Here is a 22,466-nt window from a genome sequence, read left to right on the forward strand (position 1 = left end):
AGGCTGGATCCCAGGACCCTGAGATCATGACCTGAGCCGAAATCAAGAGTCGGATGCTTAACCGACTGAGCCACCCAGGTGCCCCATCCTCCAAATGCTTTTGAGTAGGATGGGGCTCTACAATGAAGCCATCCTCAAGAATTCTAGAAAAATTCTAGAAAACATCTATCCCTTTCTAGAGTCTTCTTAACATTTTTTTCTCTATCCACACATTTCATTGATACTATTCACTCATCAGTAATTCACTATATTTCCCAGTTTTATGTTGACTCTACGAAAGCAAACACAAGCTGAGGCATCACACGCACATCGGTCTGAATCCTGATGCTTTCAAATAATCCACCCTGATACCAGCCAAGCTATCCCACACAATGAATTTATTCCCTATGATCTCAAGTCTTTCTTTCTCTCCTTTTCTTCCCTCCCTTCCCCCTTTCTCTATTTTTGTCTTTTCTCACCCCAGCAAGTTTTCTCTGTATTTTTCTAATAGTTAAGGAGATACTCTGCCGTTGGGGAGGGGTGGGATTATGTAACTTTCTATGCAGGGCCTAGTAATTTCTAAAAGCCTATAAAATTATACAATTTATTTATCATTAATCTCAGAATTTCATATATTAAATCGCTGAGGTGAGAATGTTTACAAAAGAAACAGAATTAATCATAGAGGCAAAGTGGTATTTATAGATTTGTACAGATTTATACACAAAATATATATTTGGTATTTAGATTTAGCACTTATACAATGTCTATTAACAATTAGAATATAATAGTGAAACCAAACAGTGTTAATGGAATAGCTCCACGGAGATAAAAATAGCATCAACAATGATAAGATACACTCCACCTTCAAAATGAGATCAAAAAATAATGTTTTAAAAATTCCATTTTAATTTTAAAATAACCTAATTTAATGTAATTTATTTGATAGCCACTACAGGGGAAAAGGTCTTATTTCAACATTGACATTTAACTATCTGTTAAAAAACTGTAATTACAGTGTCTTCAGTGCACATCAGTGCAAATATATATTCAATAATATACTTCTATCAAGTCCTACTTTGGTTAAAATATCACTTTAGGATCTGACAGTACCTACAATAGCAGTGTATGTGTGGGTAACTCAGAGTCCTCTATCCTGAGTTCCCTCCTCCCTAAAATGGGGGTTGAAGAGGTGACCCCCAGGATTCAATATCAGACCCCAGCTTGGCAGGAGTTACTAACCACAACACAGGTCCCCAGATATTCAGATAAGATACTGCTCGGCCAGAATGTGTTTTCCTGATACTGGATAACACTCTTACATTTTATTCATGTTTAAGGTTCAGTATAATTTTTACCTGTACACACAGGGCAAAGCAAACAATAGTGACAACTATATAAAATTCAGTCTGAAGTTAAAGCAGATCACTCATAAGCATAAATCCAATTATACTGGCATGAATTAAATTACTTGTTAAACACACACACACACACACACACACACACAATGCTGGACCAAACTTTCCTCTGGAAATGTGTAATGTACACATTCTGATCAGGAAGGTATATATTGGAAATACTGAATATGCAGATTCCCACAGAACAGAAATTTATCTTCTACTATTTGAGAATCTAAAATATCAATTAGAGAATCTAAAATATCAAATTTATCTTCTACTATTTGAGAATCTAAAATATCTTGAACCCTGTTTTACGGTTTACAGTGTAAGCATCTATTTGCAAAGATTTAACTTTACCTGATTTCACATAGTACCCAGCACATCCTGCACTGGAGAAACTGCCTGATGAACATTCTGGCAAGAGCTCTACCGCTTTGTTCTCTGTTGGAGTAGATAAATATTCATTGAAGACATATAAGGTACAGGATGCTGGAAAATGAGCCGTGCACAGAACACAGCGGGGCTGGTAGCAGAGTGCAGACAGGATAGGCTAATAAGGGAGACAGTTAAAGAGTCACACACAACTTCACCAACAATACGATCATACAATAAGACATAGTCCACGAATAAGGAAGACAAAATCACAAGCAAAATAATGACAATCTGTCACAAATGCTCTAAGGAAACAGAGATCTAGATTGGAGCAGGGAAAGGAATGACAGTAACTACCACTCCTTCTTCAGGGGTGCTCCCTGCCTGGTTAATCCCTACAACAACCCCAATTAGACCTCTTTCGTATCAAATCAGACACAAAAGTAACCAAAGCTAAGAAGGTTGGAGGCAATGGCCCAAGCCAATGTAGACATAAATAAGGTGAGAACTGAGGATTTAAGTCCAGGTGGATCTATCACGACACCCCTTCATCACCCAGGCCAAGGGACCGGGGGAGGGGGTGTCTGGGACACCAGGGGCCTTCAGGGGCTCACATGCACCATGATGGCCATGGGCATTGGCTCTGCTCCAGTTGCAGGACAGATCTATGTGAGCTTCGGAATCTAGTTCGTTTCCAACAAATGCAGTTCATGGACAGCACTTATTTAAAGAAGGAGAATAAAAGTTACCCAAATTAGAAGCAACAAAGTAAGTTTTTCTGTTGACTTGGAATGCTTCCGGCAAGTTACTAGCATGGAATGTGGGCCAAGAAGGGCTAAGTCACACTGGCTACATAAACTCTTATTTCCCTGTGTCAAAATTTCATCATCCGTACAATGGGATTAACAACAGTACCTACCTCATCAGGTTGCTCTACCTTAAAATGTCAATCTTTGTAAAGCTTAGAACACTGCCTGAGTGTAAGCCTGTGTTCAGTAGGCCAAAAGGTTTTATTTTCTTATATTGCAATATATTGCAATTAAAAGAGATTATAAAATGTGGCAAAATACCATTTAAAAAAAAAAGAATCTCTACAGAGTTTTGTCTTCCCTGTAATGATGGTTTTACGCTGTCACCTTAGAGTCGAAATCACAACAATCCAGGCTTTTTATTTAGTAGTCTTTGAAATTACATCTCTATTAACAGTTCCAACTATAGGACTACAGACTGAAAGAGGAAAGGCAAACGCCACCACACTGTGGGAGTGACATTTCCAAAGACTCCACCACCACCATGGTAGTTAGCAGTAAAAAGGATTCCAAATAAGTACATATTCACAGATTTGAGGGGAATCCAGACAAGTTTTGCCTCACTAATTGGAGCTTGGATTTTCAACCCTAAGAGGACATTATGAGATGCAAATATGCCACACATATCTGAAATCCCGGATGGGTCCTAATGAGAATCAGCCTTGCTTTGCCAGGCCGTGGAAGGGAGATAAATGAAGCTGTAATTTGGACTGATAGCCCGGGCTATCTAAACACATCCTCAGGACACTGAGGCCCTCCATCCCAGGATGAGTGTGAGGTCAATGATTATCACCAAATATACGGTCTTCTGTTACAGGTACCAACACTGACCTATGTATTCGGACCCTGAATTTGGTGGCTTCAAATTATCAAGAAAAAACAAAGGGAATGAGAGGACTTTTCATATATGCCATATCTTCTTCCAGAAAGAGCTAAAGGTCATGTGCAATATTTAGTCGCGTGTTGATGGATTATCCAGGTAAGAAGGTGTTGAGTGGTTTTATCTGTCAACTCATTTATATATTCTATTGGATGAAGCCAACTCCACTAAGCCAATCCTCCTTTCCTAGGCATTTATCAGAACTGGACACTCCTCATTTGAGTGGAAAGATACTTAAAAGTCTACCAAAGATTACCAAAGTTGAACAGAAAGCAGGTGATTAACAGTTTACACTCAAACAGAAATTTCCACGTATTCTTTGAAAAGTCATTGTCACAACAATATTTAAATGCAATTCATAATGAGTCATGTTTAAATAGCAATATCGCTTATGTCACACTTCAGATATTTACCAGAAATTACGAACAATTCCTGGTGCTAGGAAATAGGATGACAAACTAGAGATGGCATGAGGCAGTCAGAGAGATGGCAGGGGATGAAGAGGAAAAGGTGAGCCAACGTCCAATGAGAAAGGGCTGTGGCTACCCTCCAGCACCTCCGTTCGAGACCAGGGAGGGGCCAAGCAAGCCTTTTTCCTCCTCGCTTTCATAGGTTCCACAGAAACCCCTGACACAGAGCATCAAATGCTCAACACAGAGTATTAAAGGTTTCTGCACACCGTTCTGAAGCTTGACATTCTTCTTCATTAACATTTAACTACACGTTTCATCAAATAAACATCAAATTATTCCCAATATAAACATTGGTAGGTGTTAGTTGAAAGGGAGAGATGGGAGGCTCAAGCTTCTGCAGTTTCTTTGAAGTTTTATTTTGGTTTCAATAAAAACTAGGAAAGCCAGCTATGTAAACTGAGTTGGTTGAAAACAGCAACCACTTTTCCTGTGTAAAAAGGCTGAAATGGCAAGAACCAAATGAATCCGTTAAGATTTTAAGGAGAAGGAAAAGTACAGTGCTGTTCTTTAAAAAAAAAAAAAAAAAAAAGGCAATTTCAATAAAGAGAAAACAGAAAGGCATCTAGACAATAAATACAATTCACAAAACATGTTTCAAGTCAAAAACCAAATAAACTGTCAATGGAAGTGCCAAGCTGAAAAGACAATGATCCCCCCCAAAATCATTTACATAACTACACAGACTCTTCACACACACACACATACACACATCGTGTTGCACCCAGGTTGGGAACACGAATACTCTCACTTGAGAAAGCAACATCAGGGAAGACCTAGCAAGAGTCAGGTGACAGAATCCTCATTGAAATACCTCATTCCCACAGGTCCACACCTGTAATGCCTGAAAGTTCAACCAGACTTCGGCAGTTTTCCTTCTCCAAAATGAAAACTAATCCAAGTCGCCAAGGTTAAGGACTATAGTCTGTGTTTTAATTCAGAAAAGCATTCCAGATGAGCTCAAAGGAAGGTTTTTCAGGTCCCTAATCAGATAGCCCTATCAGTCTTTCAGTCTTTGTTTCAACACTTTCATGAGGAATCCTTGGGTGTTTACTGCAATGTGCACTGGGAGATTCCATTAACAAGCTTTCAAGGTCTACAGAAAAATTCCAGCTTTTGAAAATTTCAGGGGAATTACACAGTAACACACCAGCTTTTTTGATACACAGAATTGGGATCTATTTATATCAAAACTGCCTGTTAACAATTTTTCTTAAAATATGGACTTAATTAAAAGTGTGCATTAGGGTGCCTGGGTGGCTCAGTTGGTTAAGCGACTGCCTTCGGCTCAGGTCATGATCCTGCAGTCCCGGGATCGAGTCCCGCATCGGGCTCCCTGCTCAGCAAGGAGTCTGCTTCTCCCTCTGACCCTCCCCCCTCTCATGTGCTCTCTCTCTCCTCTCATCCTCTCTCTCAAATAAATAAATAAAATTTAAAAAAAAAAATAAAAAAAAAAGATAAAAGTGTGCATTAATCATATTTGAACTACTCAGCCTCTAGATATCAGAATCTATGAGGACTTCATAAAAATCTTTAATTCCTATTATTAAAATATTGGGTTTTTTTTTTTTAACAATGACATGAAAACTAAGCCCATAAGACATACTTTCAGAATATATTCAGCAGCCATTTAACTATTTAGGACAGAACATTAACACAAAGGGAACACTTGATTTCCTATTTACCAGCCAGGAAACTAGTTCTCTGAATTACCTGCGCAAGATCACCACCCATTATACACTGGTTTAACACCTGTAATAAGTCATTTTTGCTTTTCTCCTTGAAAGGTAGAATAATCTCAAGGATTAATGCATTGATTCACACTGAGGAATTACTCTGGGCCACCTACTGCCTGAAGTTCTAGGAAAACCACAGTGAAGCAGGCAGGGTTCCAGTGAGAAATAATCATTTGTCAGCCATTACAGATGGCAGGTAGTACAAGGCTAGAGGCTTTATAAGAGATTGGTTACCAACCTTGCCCTAATTTTGTTGAGATTAAAAAAAAAAAAAAATGTTCGAGAGTCTCAGCTACTTCTGTAAACTATTTGCAATTTAGGAGTCCAGAGAAACCAGCACTTTAGGGCAAAAGGGACTAATACTACATATGGAGGGAAATAGAATACCTGTAACAAAATATTAAGGGAAAAATGATCTGTTGTCCACCTTAGCACTGAAAACTTACCCAATTCATAGAGAAGCTCTGAAATTAACATTTTCCAAAGCAGACTTAATAATCCCAATAAAACGTTTTCTTTGTACACAGATCAGCCCCTTTTCATGTGTAGGTCATGTGCAATTTCAGAGTCGTTTCCATGCGTGCCCAATTTGTGTTCCTAGGGATTACATCGCTCTCTGGAATAAAGGACAAACACCACTTATACCTTAGATTCAAGCAGATAGCTTCCCTAGAATAAGGATTTGAAGGATCCTGCACACCACCGTGAGCTCTTCTTAGACTCTTGAAGATGGGAGCAACAGAAACTCTTCCCTCAGTTTCTTCAGCCAAGTACCCTGTCAGTGTGGTTAGACTTACAGGAGAGAGCACCTGCTGGGGACATTTCCCCAAGAGGTCCTTCAGGCACTGTAGGGTAGAGATACAAAGTATATGCTTACTGTGTTTTAATTACTAACTATTTTTGGAAGGCTCTTCCTTCCATTTCTAATCCTTAAAGTACTTCGTTTTTGATGGAAATGTAAGATACATACATGTCTTTTCTATCTGGTAATTAAGACCTTTAAATGAAACAAAATCAATCCTGAATTCCATATTCTCAAAAGTGATATTCACATAAAGCTCTTTTAATCGTTGCCAACCGAACTTAGAATATCTCACATGGCTTAGTCAAGTAAAAGAGGTGGATCAACTGACATACAGTAGAACAGAGAAAAGACAGAAACAATGACTGTCCTGTGTATCTAGAGACCAAGACTTGTCTCACTGTAATTGCTGGTGTGCTTGTTTGCCTTCCCCAACTCTAAGCTCCTTAAAGGAAGGAAACGGTCTTTGTATCTCCCAGCTCATTCAATAAACAAACATTAATTCTGCAATAGTTTAATGTGGTTTGTATTTTCCCACGTTGCCTTTAACAGAGCAGAAAAATCCCACATTGGCTGCTCATCTGAACTGCTTTTAAAAAGCCTAGTCTCCACACTGATCTTTAAATAAAGTATACATTCATCACAAAAGCAGTATTTGTATCTTTTAACTATGTAGTTTTTTTTTACTTATGACTGCAAATGTGTGAGTGTACATCTTGTGCATCCACCCCAATAACATGTTTATGAAGCAGAAATCGAATAATCTTCACAACTGAAGGGGAGGGGGGCAAAGTATGTGCCCACAATAGCCGAAGACTGAGGCCCCACATGAATTTCCCAGAGTTCAAAGACGACCGAATCTAAACATCTACAGCAATATTGCTTGCGCTTCCTTAATGCAAGTCACATCAGAGGGTTTAAGGAAAAATAAAGGATGGAAAATATCATCTAGTAAACTGCTTGGAAATACACATCAAAAGGGGTCTCAGTCAGTCAGTTTGTGTCATAAATTCCTGCTCAACCATCGATACCATGTCATTCCAGCCAATCACATCTTCCGAGTACCTAACCTACAATGGGGCCAAGGGTTCCAAACAGCACGTGAAGTTAGGGAGACTAAATAGGGCCTAAGATAAAAAATGAACTGCAAAGAGTTATCACTGCCCTTTCTATTCTACTTCCCGATTTAAATCAAACTGGCTTGACCTTATGGATTAGCCAATTTACAGCTTCGCTCTCTCTTTTCCTGAGGACGCTTTCGATGTATAGAGAAGTGCCCTTCTGAATGCTGAGCTGAGGGGCATTAGGGGGCGGAGGTCACAGGTGCAGAGACCACCACTAACTAGCTAATTCATAAACTGAATTCATTTAAAATGAGACAACTTAAAGATGAAGTATTGAGTTAACAGTATAAGTAGCAAGTGTTTAGGGTATAAATCATGTAGATGGTCTCACACCCCAACTCAGCTCACAAATGTAGGCAATAAAGACTATGATCATCTCAACTATACTTTTAATATGTAAAAAAGAAACCTATTACAAAAAAATTTTGCAAATAAAAAATGTCAATATCTAGAAACATTTTAGAATGAGTAAACTGTTATTGTCAGATACAGGTTTACTGAAACCCTGCGTTACTATTTCTTAAATACAGATTGATTTGGAAATCCATTTTGTATCAATGTAAAAAACTACAAACTGCTTTTTTTTTATTATAATTTAATAAGAATCCCATCAATAAGACTCAACTTGAGGAAACTAGACACAGATCTGTGAGAGATCTCAGAGTTGACAGTATTTATCGCTCTAATCATCTTAGTTCAAACTAAAGCACAACGCTCAGGGAGGAGACAATGACAGTTGACTGCTGGCCATCAAGGAGTGTATGAAAAGGAGGAGGGGAAGGGGAAATCACAAATGCCTTCTTAATTGTGTGCCCCCCACCCCCTAAAGGAAACACTATGTTTGCTAAAGGTTCATCACCAGCTAGCTGGTTCCTGGACTTGAAGGCAAAACAAGTAACATTCTGAAATAGGCCCTATTTGTATAGAATGATGCCAAATGGCCAAAGGAAACATGCCCTCTTGTGCATTCAGCCCTTCCCATGACCACAGGTTCTGAACTAGAAACTGACATCCAATGATGAATGAAGCAAGCTTCCAGCATGGAGGGATGTACAAGTTACAGTAAGTGGTTACAGCACAGAACCAGGGCTAAGTTCGTTTTTACTTTGTTATAATCAACTAATGTGTAAAGATTTAAAACCACACGCCATCTGGGGGCCTAACACGCCCAACTTCACAAAGGCTGTTAGGTAATGCATTGGTTAAGTTGTTCAGTCCTGACTGATCCAGTGCGGACCCATGATATCCAGTAACTTGGAGGAAAGGATGAGGAACGTACCTACAATATAATCAGCCCCAGCTTTCACTCGCTGTGGGTTTATTTCTGAAAAGATTCCATAGTGTAACAGTGTTTGTTTCCCACAAATAATACAGTTTCATTCTTCCTTGGAGACCCTACCTGGGGAGGAAGCTTAGATGCATAAGCCGTTAGTACTAATTATTCGTAATGTCTCAGGGCTTTATAACAATTACTACTAAAGTTACTGCCTGGAAACAGGATAATTACACTAATTAGAGTTCATCAGCTATTCATCTTCCTAGTAAGCACAACAGATGAGGTGAAATTTAGTGTCCATAAATGGAAGCCCTTTCAGCTGCCCAAGGTGATTTCCAGAAGAAATATAAAGTATGGCAGGCAACCTTGTACACTGCACAAACACGGAGTGCTTGGCATGCATCCGAAGCGTCCTAGAACACTGTCACGGGTCGGCGAAACCAATACATTCCTGCCTTCTGGTCTTTTCATCCAGAGGAGTAGAGACATTAAATAATCCTATCAGTTTTGATCAATGCAAGAACAAAAATGCCAAGTGCTACAAGAGATGTGAGGACAGTGAGGAAAGGCATCTCTGAAAAAGTGGCATTTAACTGAAGAATACTTGGGCAGTGGAAGAAAGAATATTCCAGGCAGAAGGAATAGTAGGCAAGAGCCTGAGAGAACCAAGTGGGGGGCCATATGGCTGAGAACAGAGGGTGGATGAGAGAGAAGGATGAGGGAGTTTGAAGAGGAAACTAGAAGATGAATGTGCAGGGACTTGTAGATCATCAAGAATTTTTATATTTTATTCTAAGTGGACCAGAAAGTCATGATACAAAAGTCTTAGGCAGAGGGAGGCCATGCTCGGATATAGAAGAGTATTAGGGCAGTAATCAAGGAGAGTACAGAAGCCTCTACTAGGTCCATGGCTTAGAGTAGAGGGCATTGAACATACGGAGAGACAATGACAAGGTAGACTAGAGCTTTGTCACCAGGAAGAGCCCAGTGTTCAGGAATGAGAGGAAGAAGGATTGACCAAGAATGAGCGCTAAATGAGGACCACGGACATCAGCTTGAAAATAGATGTTGCATAAATTGAAGAGTTACAATTAAAAATTCTATTACTTAAAGCACATTTTATGCAGAAAGTAATTTACCACTTATAAGTTTTTATAAAAGATACTACTAAATAGTACCAACTTTCAATTATTTTAGGGCCTGTGGATCTGCTGTAGTAAAACTGAACTGTTATATTCAATTTCGTGGTGGATTAACGAGGTAATATTTTTATTGCTGTAGTTAACACAACATGACGTGACCTGAAATTTGAAACAGCAAAGGCAGTGGTTGAATCACTCCAGAGGGCACCCTCCAACATTGCAAACTGTTTTAGAAAGAGTCTCTCCGGAGTGTTATGTTAAGCAGAGGCATATACCCACATCCACATTTGTTGAGAATGCCCCTCAAAAAATCCCGTAAGCATCACTACTTGTTTTATTGCCTGGAAAGACCCAAAATGTATGAGCCTTGATTTCTGCAGTCATCAAGACTTCATATCGTTCCTGACACTCCTTACTTTCCACCCCCTAGTGTCCCACTGCATGGTAAACCTTTCGTCACAACTCTACCCACTTCTCCCACACCTGCCTTTGTTAAAACCCGTCTTCCATCATCTCCATCCATTAAAACCTGCTCCATGGTAAGACTGTGTGTGGTGAACCCCTACCAAAAAGCCTTGATGCTAGAGGAGGATTTTAAATTAGCCTAAGCATCTGTTCAACTCTTTCATCTACAATAAGGTGTGTTTGCCATTTTCACTGTTGGTAGGAGCTTTTTAAAGAGGGCTTTCCTCAAATAACTCCATCTTAATATACTCAAGACTAGCTAGTTCTTTACACTGTCCTAAGTAGATCTTTCTGTCACTTCCGTTGTTCACTCTCTTGTCACATTTGGGTATGTGGATATCCAAATGGGAAAGCCTTCAGGCAGAGGCAAAAAATCTTAATACAAGGCTAGAGTGAAAACCAGGTCTCACCACACGTCAATGCTCACCAGTTGGTGGCAACTGCTCAGAGCACTGTGTTGGGGATTCCAAGGCCTCTGGCATGTACCCACGTCCATCATGCGCCCAACAGAGGGGACAGTACCTGCCTACACCCTTTGCCATCCCCAGTACAACAAAGCCACAGAAACACGACTTTGAATCTTACACCAGGCTTGACATTTTCTAGTGATGTGAAACTTGGGGAAATTAACTTCTCTGAAACTCATGTCAAATGGAGGTACTTATGTTTGCCCCCCATGGGTTGGTGAGGACCAAGCCAGGGGCTCAAGTACTATTGATTCTCTCCGCTCTCCTCTCAAGGGCAGGGACGAGTGAAGGAGCTTTCTGCACAAGACTTTCGAATGTTTCTATTTCTTAATATCAAGCATGAATTGTTACAGGTTGAGCTGTGTTCCCACACAATTCATCCGTTGGAGCCCTAACCTCCAGTACCTCAAAATGTGAATGTATTTGGAGACAGGGCCTCTAAAGTGAGATTAAGCTAAAATGAGGCCGTTAGGGTGGACAACCTTCATCCAGTAGGACCGGTGTGCTTACAGAGAGTAGGAAGAGACACCAGGGAGGGATGTGTGCACACAGATGCAGGAGGACCCAGCAAAAGGGTGGCCATCTACAAGCCAAGGAGAGGGACTTCGGAAGAAACTAAACATGCCGACACCTTGATCGTGTACTTCTAGCTTCCATAAACTATGAGAAAAGCAATTTCTCTTGTTTAACCCATGCAGTCTGTGGTATTGCATAATGGCAGCCCAAGAAGACCAAGACAGGAACAAAGCATTGGTGTCTTCTACAGTTTCTATTACTACATGTTTGTTTCCCCACCTCTCCTGCCCCTTCCCTTCCTCCTGTCACACAAACACCAGGAGGAGGGAGCAGGGGGGCTCACTGACAAGAGGCCACTGACTGCGGACCTAGAACAGTGTAGTTTTGCTTACTTTCTGTACTTACCAGAAATCCTGCCCACACACAGGGAATCTAGACACTCCTAGAAACAGAAAGGAATGGTGTTCCCCTCTCTCCAGCCAGAAACATGGCTGCAAAATTACCAAATAACAACTTCCAAATATAGCCCCTTCTGCCTTTACAGAAGCATTTTTACAAACCTCAGTATTTAACAAGGAATGCCACTGCACAAATGCACACCCCTACCGCCCTCAAGATCAGACTACTTCATCAGGTAGGGTGATCGGTTAACATATTCTCAGAATCAGATTTAAACGGAAATGCCAATGAAACCTCGCACTCTCACCACAGTGCATCTTAGCATTCTAACACATTTATGTAAGCAGTCAGATAATTTCTCTACCAGGTAAACTATGCAAACAATTGCTAACATGCCAGGACCTGCTGCTAATACTAACAACTGTCTAAATGCCCTAAGGGATTGGGTTTGGCTGGGTGGGGTTTTGCAGATCTATCTCCCCCATGTTACACCCTCTTCCCATAGGAATCATGCCCCAACTCAAAACTGGCTTGGTTTTTTTTTGTTTTTTTCACTCCCCTTAGAGACAACAGTCACATTTTTTGCAGTATTACATCACTCTGGACTTCTCTGCCCTTTATCTGAGATTCCTGGCTACTTCACTACAGAAAGTAATGACAAAAGATTCTCCTTTGGTAGAATGCCTAGCCAATTGAGATCAATACCAGAAGGAGAACTGCAAGTAGGAGCTCTCGGCTTAGAGCAGGCAAGTTAAAGGGAACATGAGCTCATCTGTCCTAATTTGCTAACTGCTCCCTCTAACCACTACCTGCTCTCTTTCCCCTTGCAGTATTTGCTGTTGGAAGCAAGGATACAGTCAAAGACTGAGTTAGTACTGACAGCACTCAAGTTCAAAGTGCAACAAAGTGATATTTTATAAGCAGGAAGGGCTAATGAACAGGGCTTTTGGGGTGAGGGGGAGCAATGTGAAACCAAGGACATTTAGATTCACTTTTACAAAAATTCACTTTTGGTGGGCACCTGGGTGGCTCAGTGGTTAAGCGTCTGTCTTTGGCTCAGGTCATGATACCGGGGTCCTGGGATTGAGCCCCGCATCGGGCTCCCTGCTCGGCGGGGAGTCTGCTTCTCCCTGACCCTCTCCCCTCTCATGCTCTCTCTCACTCTCTCTCTCTCTTAAATAAATAAAATCTTTTAAAACATTCACTTTTGGTTACATTCCCTGCACTCAAAAGTTGGTGGAAAGTTAAACATGAGATCTTAGAAATATTGAGTACTCCTTTCCCGCCGAGTTTATTCCATTTACAACTACCACTCTTACCTTAGGGAAATCATGTGTTGTAATTCCATTGTGCAGTTACTTCTCTCTGTATTGTGGCCAGTTGGGGTCTCCTAGGATGACCACCCACCCAAGAGACTTTAGGACAGATGAAATAAAGCTAAACTCTCTGGGTGGTGGAAACAAAACCAGTTAGAACAGAAAGGGCAGAGGGGAACGGAGTGAGCTATTGGTGTTTTTGTCTCTTGCGCCAATGAAACCTTCGGTGAGACTTTTCAATCTTTAGTTAACCACTGGCTTGGAGGAGGGAGAAGAGTAACATTCAGATGGTAGTCACATGAAGAAACACATACCTGAGAAACCATTATGAATCTTGTATTAACAACCTGGTGGAGAACATTGTTACAAACACCTGTTACTATTTGCCTGAAAGCCAAGCCCTGGAAATTCTAGAACCGGGTTTCCAAAGCCCAGTTAGGTAAACCCTAGGAATTCAAGGCTTGAGGTCTCGACAAAAGATCACCAGGGCTACTGCGGAAATCTGAGTGCTGTTAACAAACCTCCTTGTCGACAGGGCTTTATTCGCTGAGGCCGGGTGAACCTCCTTGTCAACAGAGCCTTCCTTATTCACTGAGGTTGGGTGATCATGAGAAGCCCCAGGAGCTACTGTCATCACCAACTGTTGAGATTCTTGCTTTTTTCCTTAGGAAAATGAGCCATTCAGACAAGATTCCAGACCACCTTATTTAATCATCTGAATATCTTTAGTAAACGCCCAAGTGGTCACGTAACCTCCCCCTATCTTCTTGATGAAATTCAGGATAAAGGAAAGGCACCTGGCATCTTCCCACCTATAGATCACTGATTTCTCTAGATTTGCTTTTCCACAATCGTCTCAAATATGCCCAAGGCAAATACAGATGCTGCTCTTCTGTATTGAAACAGCTGAGAACATTTGTAAAGGTCAAAGACAGCAAATATTCCTCCAGCCCCTACTGTTTTTGACAAGCTCAGAGAAGCTAAGACAGTACTCTACAAAGACCCAAGAAGACCTTTCTTCTATATATCCTGAAGTAATAGGAATGTTCTTACAGTTACTAGGTGGGTTGCCGTTGTTTTCTCTTTTGATACAGTGTTTCCCCAACTAGATGGTGTTACTATTTAACCTGGTACTGTATGAGTCAATGTGGTAACGGTCAACAGGTAAATGAGGGGGGTCTGTTCAAAATCGGTTTGCCAAGCAATCCAGGAAACTCGTAATTTAGAAAGCTCAACCAGCAAAGGCCGGTCTCTATTGTCTGTTTCTTCATCAACTTAAAAAAGAAGTTTTCACCTGGATTTATTTTAGGAATATATTTCTGACCTACAAAACTGTAATAATTAAAAGCATTATAAAAACCGTGAAGTCACTTCTGTACTGCAGGTTTCCCTGGAAAGAATATAAATTCATCAAAGCTTATTCTCTACTTATTGAAACATCTAAATAGATCATTTTAAATATGAAATTAAAACTGTCTCTCATCAGAAGTAAACTCACCACAGTTTCTCCAAGTGCAAAAGCACATAAACAATTCACATTGCTAAAAGAAGTTTAAAATACCTGATTATTAAGCTTTACAAAGTGTTTTTAACAACTTAAGTACTTAAGTGCCATATTTTCATGGCTGCTTCAGAAACCTGCAGCTCTTTTAAATACTCTAAATCGGCCCAAATACTATAAATGGCAATTCTGAAGAAAAACGATTAAATCTCGTGTTTTATGCAGCTCTCAAACCAACAGGCCAGATAACACTAGGAATTGGCATAAAAGCTGGTGTCCACCCTTCTCCACAACACTGCACACTGGATCTTCCAAGAGACACCTTGAGTATCCCTAGGGCACATTGCTGGACTGTTCCACTCACTTTACAGCCCCCAAATTAGTCTAAAGCCAACTGGTTTTCTTGTCAACTGTGTACCCTCCCCCTCCGCAGCCCCCCAAGCCTGCACCACAGTTCGTTTTAGGAGGAAAACAAAGATGTTGACGCCAAAATTTAGTTTTATGAGCAAAGTTATTTTACTGCATGCCACAAATGCTTTTATGATGCAAGAAGCAAAGAGAGAGAAGTTGAAGGGGAAAGAGGACATGTAGGTAGTAAAGCAACAGCAGGAGCTTTTTGCAGACAAGACGTTACCAGTGGGTCCATCAAAGGCAGGAGAGATTCTTTCTGCAGAGGAGGGGAGAGAGGGTAGCAGGGAGAGACACACAGGATCAGGACTGGATTTTCAAAAAATGGTACCAGGGTAAAAGAATGGCAGGAATTTAAGTTGCAGACATTGAGTAAGAGTTTGACTCAATTCCACAGAAGGGAGGGGCAGCAGGACTGTGGCTTTATTGGGAAATAACCTGGTTTTCCACTCGGCCACTAACCAGCTCAGGAGACTTTGAGTAAGCCACTAACTTTTCTAAGATCCTTTTCAGTTCCAAAATAAGTGTTTAGGTCATGAGCTTTTCAAACTTACTGTTAGGATGACACAAGTATTTACAAAAGGCTGAAGGTGTAGTTAGGATGGTATTTAAAAGCAGCCACCAATTTTCGGTAAATGAATCCTGTATGGAGGCAGAATGAAAATGGGGCCACAAAGTTGGGACTCAGTTTGTTTCTCTCATCAGTCAACCCTAAGTACATAGCAGGAAGGGGGTCAAATAGTATCTCTGTAGTATCTCAAAGGCAGAATTACAGGTAAGGCATCTGAGTGCTTATTTCCACTTGTGAAGTGTAATGAGAAAAGCGAAGGGGCCAACCAAAGCCACATCCACCTAAGAGTCCTTATTAGCCATCATCACCATCCAAGAAAAGGATGACTTAAGGATATTAGCTCATGTTCACTGTGACAAGAAGCACTTCTAATCTATAGGTCACTTAATGTATTTACTGATTAAATATTTATTCTGCATTGTATCTCTTCTAGATAAGTAATTTTTCATTGAAGAACTTAGGACAACTCTCTCTAAAAGAATATTGAAGATACCAATATTTCAGAAGGTCACCCACTTTATCCCACGTCCATCTGACTTAAGATAAAATGGCCAAGGTTTACGGCAAGTACCGTGTAGCACTGGACAGCAGAACAGGGCCATCAGACATGGCTTTGAATTCTAGGACTTTCTATTAACTCTACAATCTCACATACATTATTGAGCCCTCCATTTTTCATTTATTCCTGGGTAAAATGCATTCTACAATTTGTTTGAGGGGATAAAATTCAATTAGAGCATATGATATACAAGAAATATCAACAAATGAGGGCGCCTGGGTGGCTCAGTTGGTTAAGCGACTGCCTTCGGCTCAGGTCATGGTCCCAGGGTCCTGGGATCGAGTCCTACATCGGGCTCCCTGCTCAGCAGGAAGCCTGCTTCTCCCTCTCCCACTCCCCCTGCTTGTGTTCCTGCTCTCGCTGTCTCTGTCTCTGTCAAATAAATAAAAAAAATCTTTAAAAAAAAAAAAAAAAAAAAAAAAAAGAAATATCAACAAATGTCCTATCTCCTCCTTTAACTTCTCCAGATTAAACAATAACAACAAAAAAAACAAGCTTTCATTGGGGAAAATTTTTAAAAGATACAACATCCATACCCAAAACATTTCCTACAGTGAATGCCTGACAGATAAAGCAAAATATAATTTCCCTCCTGAATCCCTAAGATTCAAAAGCTGTTTAAAAAAAACTATTGAGAAAATTATTTAACTAGGATGCCTGGGTGGCTCAGCCAGTTAAGCTCCTGCCTTTGGCTCAGGTCATGATCCCGGGGTCCTGGGATGGAGTCCCACGTTGGGTTCTCTGCTCAGCAGGGAGGCTGCTTCTCCCTCTCCCTCTGTTCCCCAACTCATTCTCCCCCTCCTCATAAATAAAATCTTAAAAAAAAAAAAGAAAGAAAGAAAAATGATTTAACGAAAATGAAAATGACTTTACCTTCACCTAACAGCAAAACTCAAGTGTCCAGAAGGACAAATACAAATAAATCACTTGGGCAGATCCCTGAATTAAATGCCTGAAAGGGTCAAACTGATTCCAGGATCCTTCAAACCCAAATATCTGAAACTCCAAAGAACTTCCTTCCAGCTTTTAAGAAGCCAGGGTGACTAAGGTCTCCACGGGGATAATTCCAAAAATTCCGTGAACAGGTGACAATACCTTTACATTCCTGAATAATACAAGTTTTTTACTCTTGGCATGGGGCGGTGGGGATGTGGGCAAGTGTATATACCACGTGTCCTCAGAATTTTAAATATCAAGACTGGTTTATATCAAGCTCAGTACTAATGACTAAGATACTCCTTTCAAATGCAAAGGATTGCATCTTGATTCAGGACACAACACAACTGCCTACTTTCAGGAATCTGAATGAATTACTCTATTGCCCAGCAGGTCATACAGTTTTGCCCAGATCTCAACCTTATCAAAACCGTAAGCCCTTCTCTGAAGGTCTCTGAAGTTGCCAGGACTTTCACTTTTTTTTTTTTTTCCATTTAAATATCAGTTCAATATGGGGGCTGGGTTTGTATCAATCGACCCACTACGGACTTTTGAAACTAGGACAAGTGCCCTGGCAACATATTCAAGGTATCATGGCTACACCCGGCAGGCTTTCCTAACCACACACTTCTACGTTCTACCAACTTTTGTCCAAGGCATCACCACAGACCTGTTTTTCAATAATGACCTCTTCCAAAGAAGCACGTAAATAGCTCTAGACATAGAGCAAAGCTGGTTCTCTCACCACTTTATGGTGAATGTGCCTTGTTACAAAGACGTGCAGAATATGTGAGACAGTCTGATGATTTCACTTGATCCTTACAAAAACTCTATATTGTAACCCCCATTTTATAGATGAGGGTTGAGGCACAGAGAAGCCAAGCAATTTGCCAAAGTCCACACAGCTAGTAAACAACCCAGTGAAGCTGGCTCCAAAGTCCCAACTCTACCACACCTAGCTCTTCAAATCATGCTCCTACACCATGTACAATGGCTAAAATATATATTTCAAAGAGGAGTTTAAGCAACCAACCGGTGAAACCCAGTCCTTTCTAAGATGAAGAAAAAATAATCAATTCAAAAACAAGTTCATAAAATGTTTAAGCGATAAGGAGGAAATATTGTGCAAATGCTTTGCCTTCCCCACTAAATGCCGTTTTTCTATATTATCTTGAAATGTTTTCTTATGCCCTGGGCCCCTGGTGTGCATGCAGATGGTTTCTATTTCTAAATCTCCAAAGCTTTCAGGAATTTATTCCTAGACTTTGAAACCTGCTCACTTGCAACCTCCCCTCACCAATGGCCTTAGCTAGTCAAAAAACTCTTTTTTGTTGCTGTTGTTCAAAAAAATCGACTCTTTGGAAAGCCTGATTTTTTAATTTAAATCCTCAGGTTGCAGAAGAAGGAAAATCCACAGGACTCTCTCTGCATCCATGTCACCCATTTCTGACTTCCAGAGGGAAAAAAGAGAATGCGGTTTAATCAGTGTTGCAGTGTTGTTACTCTCGATGTGGTTCACTGGACACTTACCTAGATGTCTGTCTTAACAGTGATGGAGGGAACAGCATTTAACCGAACCTTCCTTTGGCAGGCTGGGAGCATCTGTGGCTTTAGGACTACCCCTCTATTTTCTCTAAAGAATGTATGTCACCTCCTGAGTTATATAAGCAGCCATGGGAAATTTAAGGAGGGTGGCTACCCTGACTCCATTCAATCCACTTTTGGGCAAATTCCCATACAGCGTCTCATTAAATTTCAAATATGTACATGGATGAGGACAGTAGTTAGCAATTGTGATATTTGAGCATCTCTGAAATTGAAATAATCTGATTTCTAACTGAATACACTGAAACCCACAGGTCCCGAATAATCAGCATGGGACAAAAATACAGCTCAATATACAGAAATTATTTAGTGATGTCACTCACACGACTGTTAAAAATACAGACTGAGAGGTCAAGAAGGAGAGCTAGCCATTGTGCTTATGCACATTTTAGCCGTATGTGTGGTCCTTATTATCGCGAGAAAATAAGAATTATTACCCCAACTTTACAACTGAAGAAAGTGAAATCCACAGAGGCTTGAAGTCATTTTCCCACAGTGGTTTAGCCAGTGTCTATAGAGGTTTTTCAAACCCAATTACTTTCCACTGAGCTTAGGGAGTCTCCCCAAATGCACCTCCTCAAAACACACTGAAAAAAAAAAAAAAATTCTGGGCTATTCACAATCTCAAAGCTATTTCTTGATTATCAATCTACCACAATTAAGCCAAAGAGTAAAGTTCATGTTGTATTGGGTTATCCGAAGTCTTAAGAAGCTGGAATAAATGTAAAGAATTGGGTGGGTTGAGAAAACTTGATGAAATGCTAGATGCTGCACCCATTTCCCCCAAGAACAACTTGTCTACATCCTCCGTTTTTCCTCAGCCGTTAGGTGGCTTCCAGTTCACCAGCTAAAATGGTCATTAAGACATCAACCTTTGATACAGAAGATGTAAAATGAGTAGGTATAACTCCATGTACGCTAAAGGCCTAAGCAAATCAGAGCATCTCTTTCCACAAAATCAGACACCAAAAGCAATTGCTTCTGACACACGATAGTTGACAGGCCTTTTCTGGATATTTTTCAAAATAAAATTTTAGAAGAGATCAGAAAAATAAGACAGAACAATTTTATTAAGTCCTTTATTTTGTAAGCATTGTTGATTACGGCTTTTTATTCCAGTGGTGCTTCGCGTGAGTTTTTAAGCCTGTAAATGAGCATCTTAATTTAAGATGTTCAAGGCAACCCATTTGTTTTACACTGCTAGAAATTGGAAATGAGTTTCTTAGGACACTTGGTAGGCTCCCCCATTCAAATACTTATTTAGAAAGACCAAAAATTGATTATTTTCCAAAGACCAGTATTAAGCACTATAAAATAACCAATAACCATATAAAATTCTACACCAACTAGTTTAGCTTTATATCATTAATAAGATTTCATTTTATTGCATATGTATACATAATGTGTATATATGAGCGTGTGTTTAATGTATATACCCATGTGTATTTACATGGCACCTTAAAACATGTCTGGATTTTGCAGGTTTTTACAAAACTACTGTGTATAACACACAGACATCCATTTTACAGTGACCAAATCTCCCCCAAACCTAAGTTTTCCATACTTTGCTTATCTTGACCATGGAATGAAAAATGGTTTTTAAACTGTTCTTAATGTGAATTTGTTTAAAAAAAAAAAACAAAACACAAAAACTAAAGAGGCAGAACACATCACATCTTAGACTATGATATGATGTTTTCTAGTAAATCCAGTAAGATTATAAAGATGCCTCCAAGGACAGAGAGCCAAAGCCCTTAGAGCTTCCTCTATTGGACACATTCAGATTAGGGTGGTCCAGCAGGAGAGAATATGCTCTTCTGCATGCCATAATGAAAGCATGAGCACCAGTTAAAGACAAGAATGCCACTGTTGGTATGCTTATTGTTGGCGCATTTTGTCAAAAGGCCCATTAACTCCCTTTCTCCACCTGCTAAGGACTGTCAAAAAACTAGCTGGATAAAAGAATAAGGTAACGGATGATTTTTTCAAATTCAGTTTAAAAATTACCTCGCTTAAAACCCTAAGACTCACTGAATTGGGGCATATTGGTATATACTTGCTATCAAAGTCCATCTACACTCCAACTCACTTCTCCCTCAAAAACATAACCTAAAGGGAAAAAAATGAAAAAAAAAAAAAAACTGCTGATAGCCCTCTAAACCATAATAAGCCCCTCAACAGTAAGGAATAGAGAGGGTACCAGCCAGCTATCCTATCAAGTATAGGCCCTGATATATTAAATGTGATCAATATCAACATCCTTTTATTAAAAGGAACAAAAGAGATGACTTCCATTTGCCTGCTACATGTCATCCCACCAGGGTGTACTGAGAATACTAAACATAAAATTCTTAACGGGCCATTGCAAAAATACGGTATTTAGCTATTTTATATCCGTAAGTCACCTTTTGGATGGTAGAATAAAGTAGCCCCCAAAGCCAAAAAGAAATCTAAATGGCCATAACCTAGATAATACACCATTTTTAAGAAAATTGACCAAAGGTATATGTATCATGGCTTCTGTTAGATAGTGCCAAAAAAAAAAAAAAAGGAAGCATCATGAATTCAATCAACCATCTTCACCCCAACAGCCCTGGTTGCCTTCTTCCTCCTTTCTCCCCATCAGTGATTTCCATCTCCATGGGGCTGGCCTTTTGGGATCCCTAGTGAAACAATGAGGCAGGAATCAAGAGAAAACAGACAGGCTTAGGATTCTGACAAGGTAACCATTTTCTCTGCTCTGGGTTTTGTAGGCCATCTTGTTCCTATAAACGCCAAAATGTCTTAATTTCTCCCAAGTAGGGACACTAGGGGCAGATAGCCACTGTCAGTTTTTGAAACCAATGTCCCTTCATTAAAGGACCAGCAGCAAAAATCTGTCAAATGGTTAACTGATGCAAATCGAGGGCCACCATCACTTGTGGTGCAATATGTTACAGAAAAAAAGAACAATGGACAGTACTAGAAAGGAAAAGAGCAGTGTTCGGTCACGAAAATATTTAATCCACAGTTTGCTCTCATCACCAAGGATAATCTTATTTTTCGTCAACTGAAATCACTAAGAAAGCAAAAGACGAGAGGTAACCTGAAAAAGAAGAAACACACACACAGTGGGGGGGAAAACTGTCATTTGTGTCCAAGGATTTCACGCAACATTTAGGGCAAACGCCTTTGTTCCTCGGCTTCGGAAGGGAGTGGGTGGGTGGGTGATGGAGAGAGATCAGATGGGGCTGCCGGGGCCCTCCACACCCTGCTCTCCGGCGCATGCGCGAGGCCAAGACAAAGGAATAGGTAATTACAGTCCCGATTCATTCATTTTGCCCGCAGTACTGAGGCTCTGTTAGCCCTGGCTGTAATCCCGGGGAGGCTGATGCACACCCTGCAGCAAAACGACCACCTCGATGCGACTGTTCGGTTTTAACCCCCCGCCATTACATGTGCTAGTGACCTCGCGGGACACCGAGGTGTGTCAACCCTGTTCAAGGTACTAAAATACGCACCCGTGAGCGCGGTGCTGATTTCAGAAGGGTGAAAATTACACAGCAAAGGTTGTCCACGGAGTTCGTTTCAAGGCGGAAATGTCTCTGGGGAAGCAGATAAGGAGCCCGGCCGAGCGTTCGATGAATATTCATGAAAAGAATGCGGTTTGTTAGCCGCGCGTTGTGTGTGCGAACGGATCCAGGGATTCCGCAATTTTTATTTTTCGGGGGGGGGGGGGGGTTGAGGGCGTGGG

The 22,466-nt window shown here is 40.5% G+C and overlaps 1 protein-coding gene across 2 annotated transcripts in view; it reads right to left on the reverse strand.

Moving 5' to 3' along the window:
* Positions 1–22,466, reverse strand: part of BASP1 (brain abundant membrane attached signal protein 1) — a 52,711-nt gene that overhangs the window by 29,133 nt on the left and 1,112 nt on the right. Inside the window, exon 1 of one of the 2 annotated variants that reach the window (XM_021702509.2) lies at positions 22,234–22,266. The exons of the other annotated variant lie outside the window; for it this stretch is intronic. The gene's annotated coding sequence lies outside the window, so the exon portion shown is untranslated. Of the gene's footprint in view, positions 1–22,233; positions 22,267–22,466 lie in introns of those variants that run through there. 2 annotated transcript variants of the gene reach the window in all.

This window comes from Neomonachus schauinslandi, chromosome 7 (assembly GCF_002201575.2).
Source record: "Neomonachus schauinslandi chromosome 7, ASM220157v2, whole genome shotgun sequence".
In the NCBI taxonomy this organism is placed as follows: domain Eukaryota; kingdom Metazoa; phylum Chordata; class Mammalia; order Carnivora; family Phocidae; genus Neomonachus; species Neomonachus schauinslandi.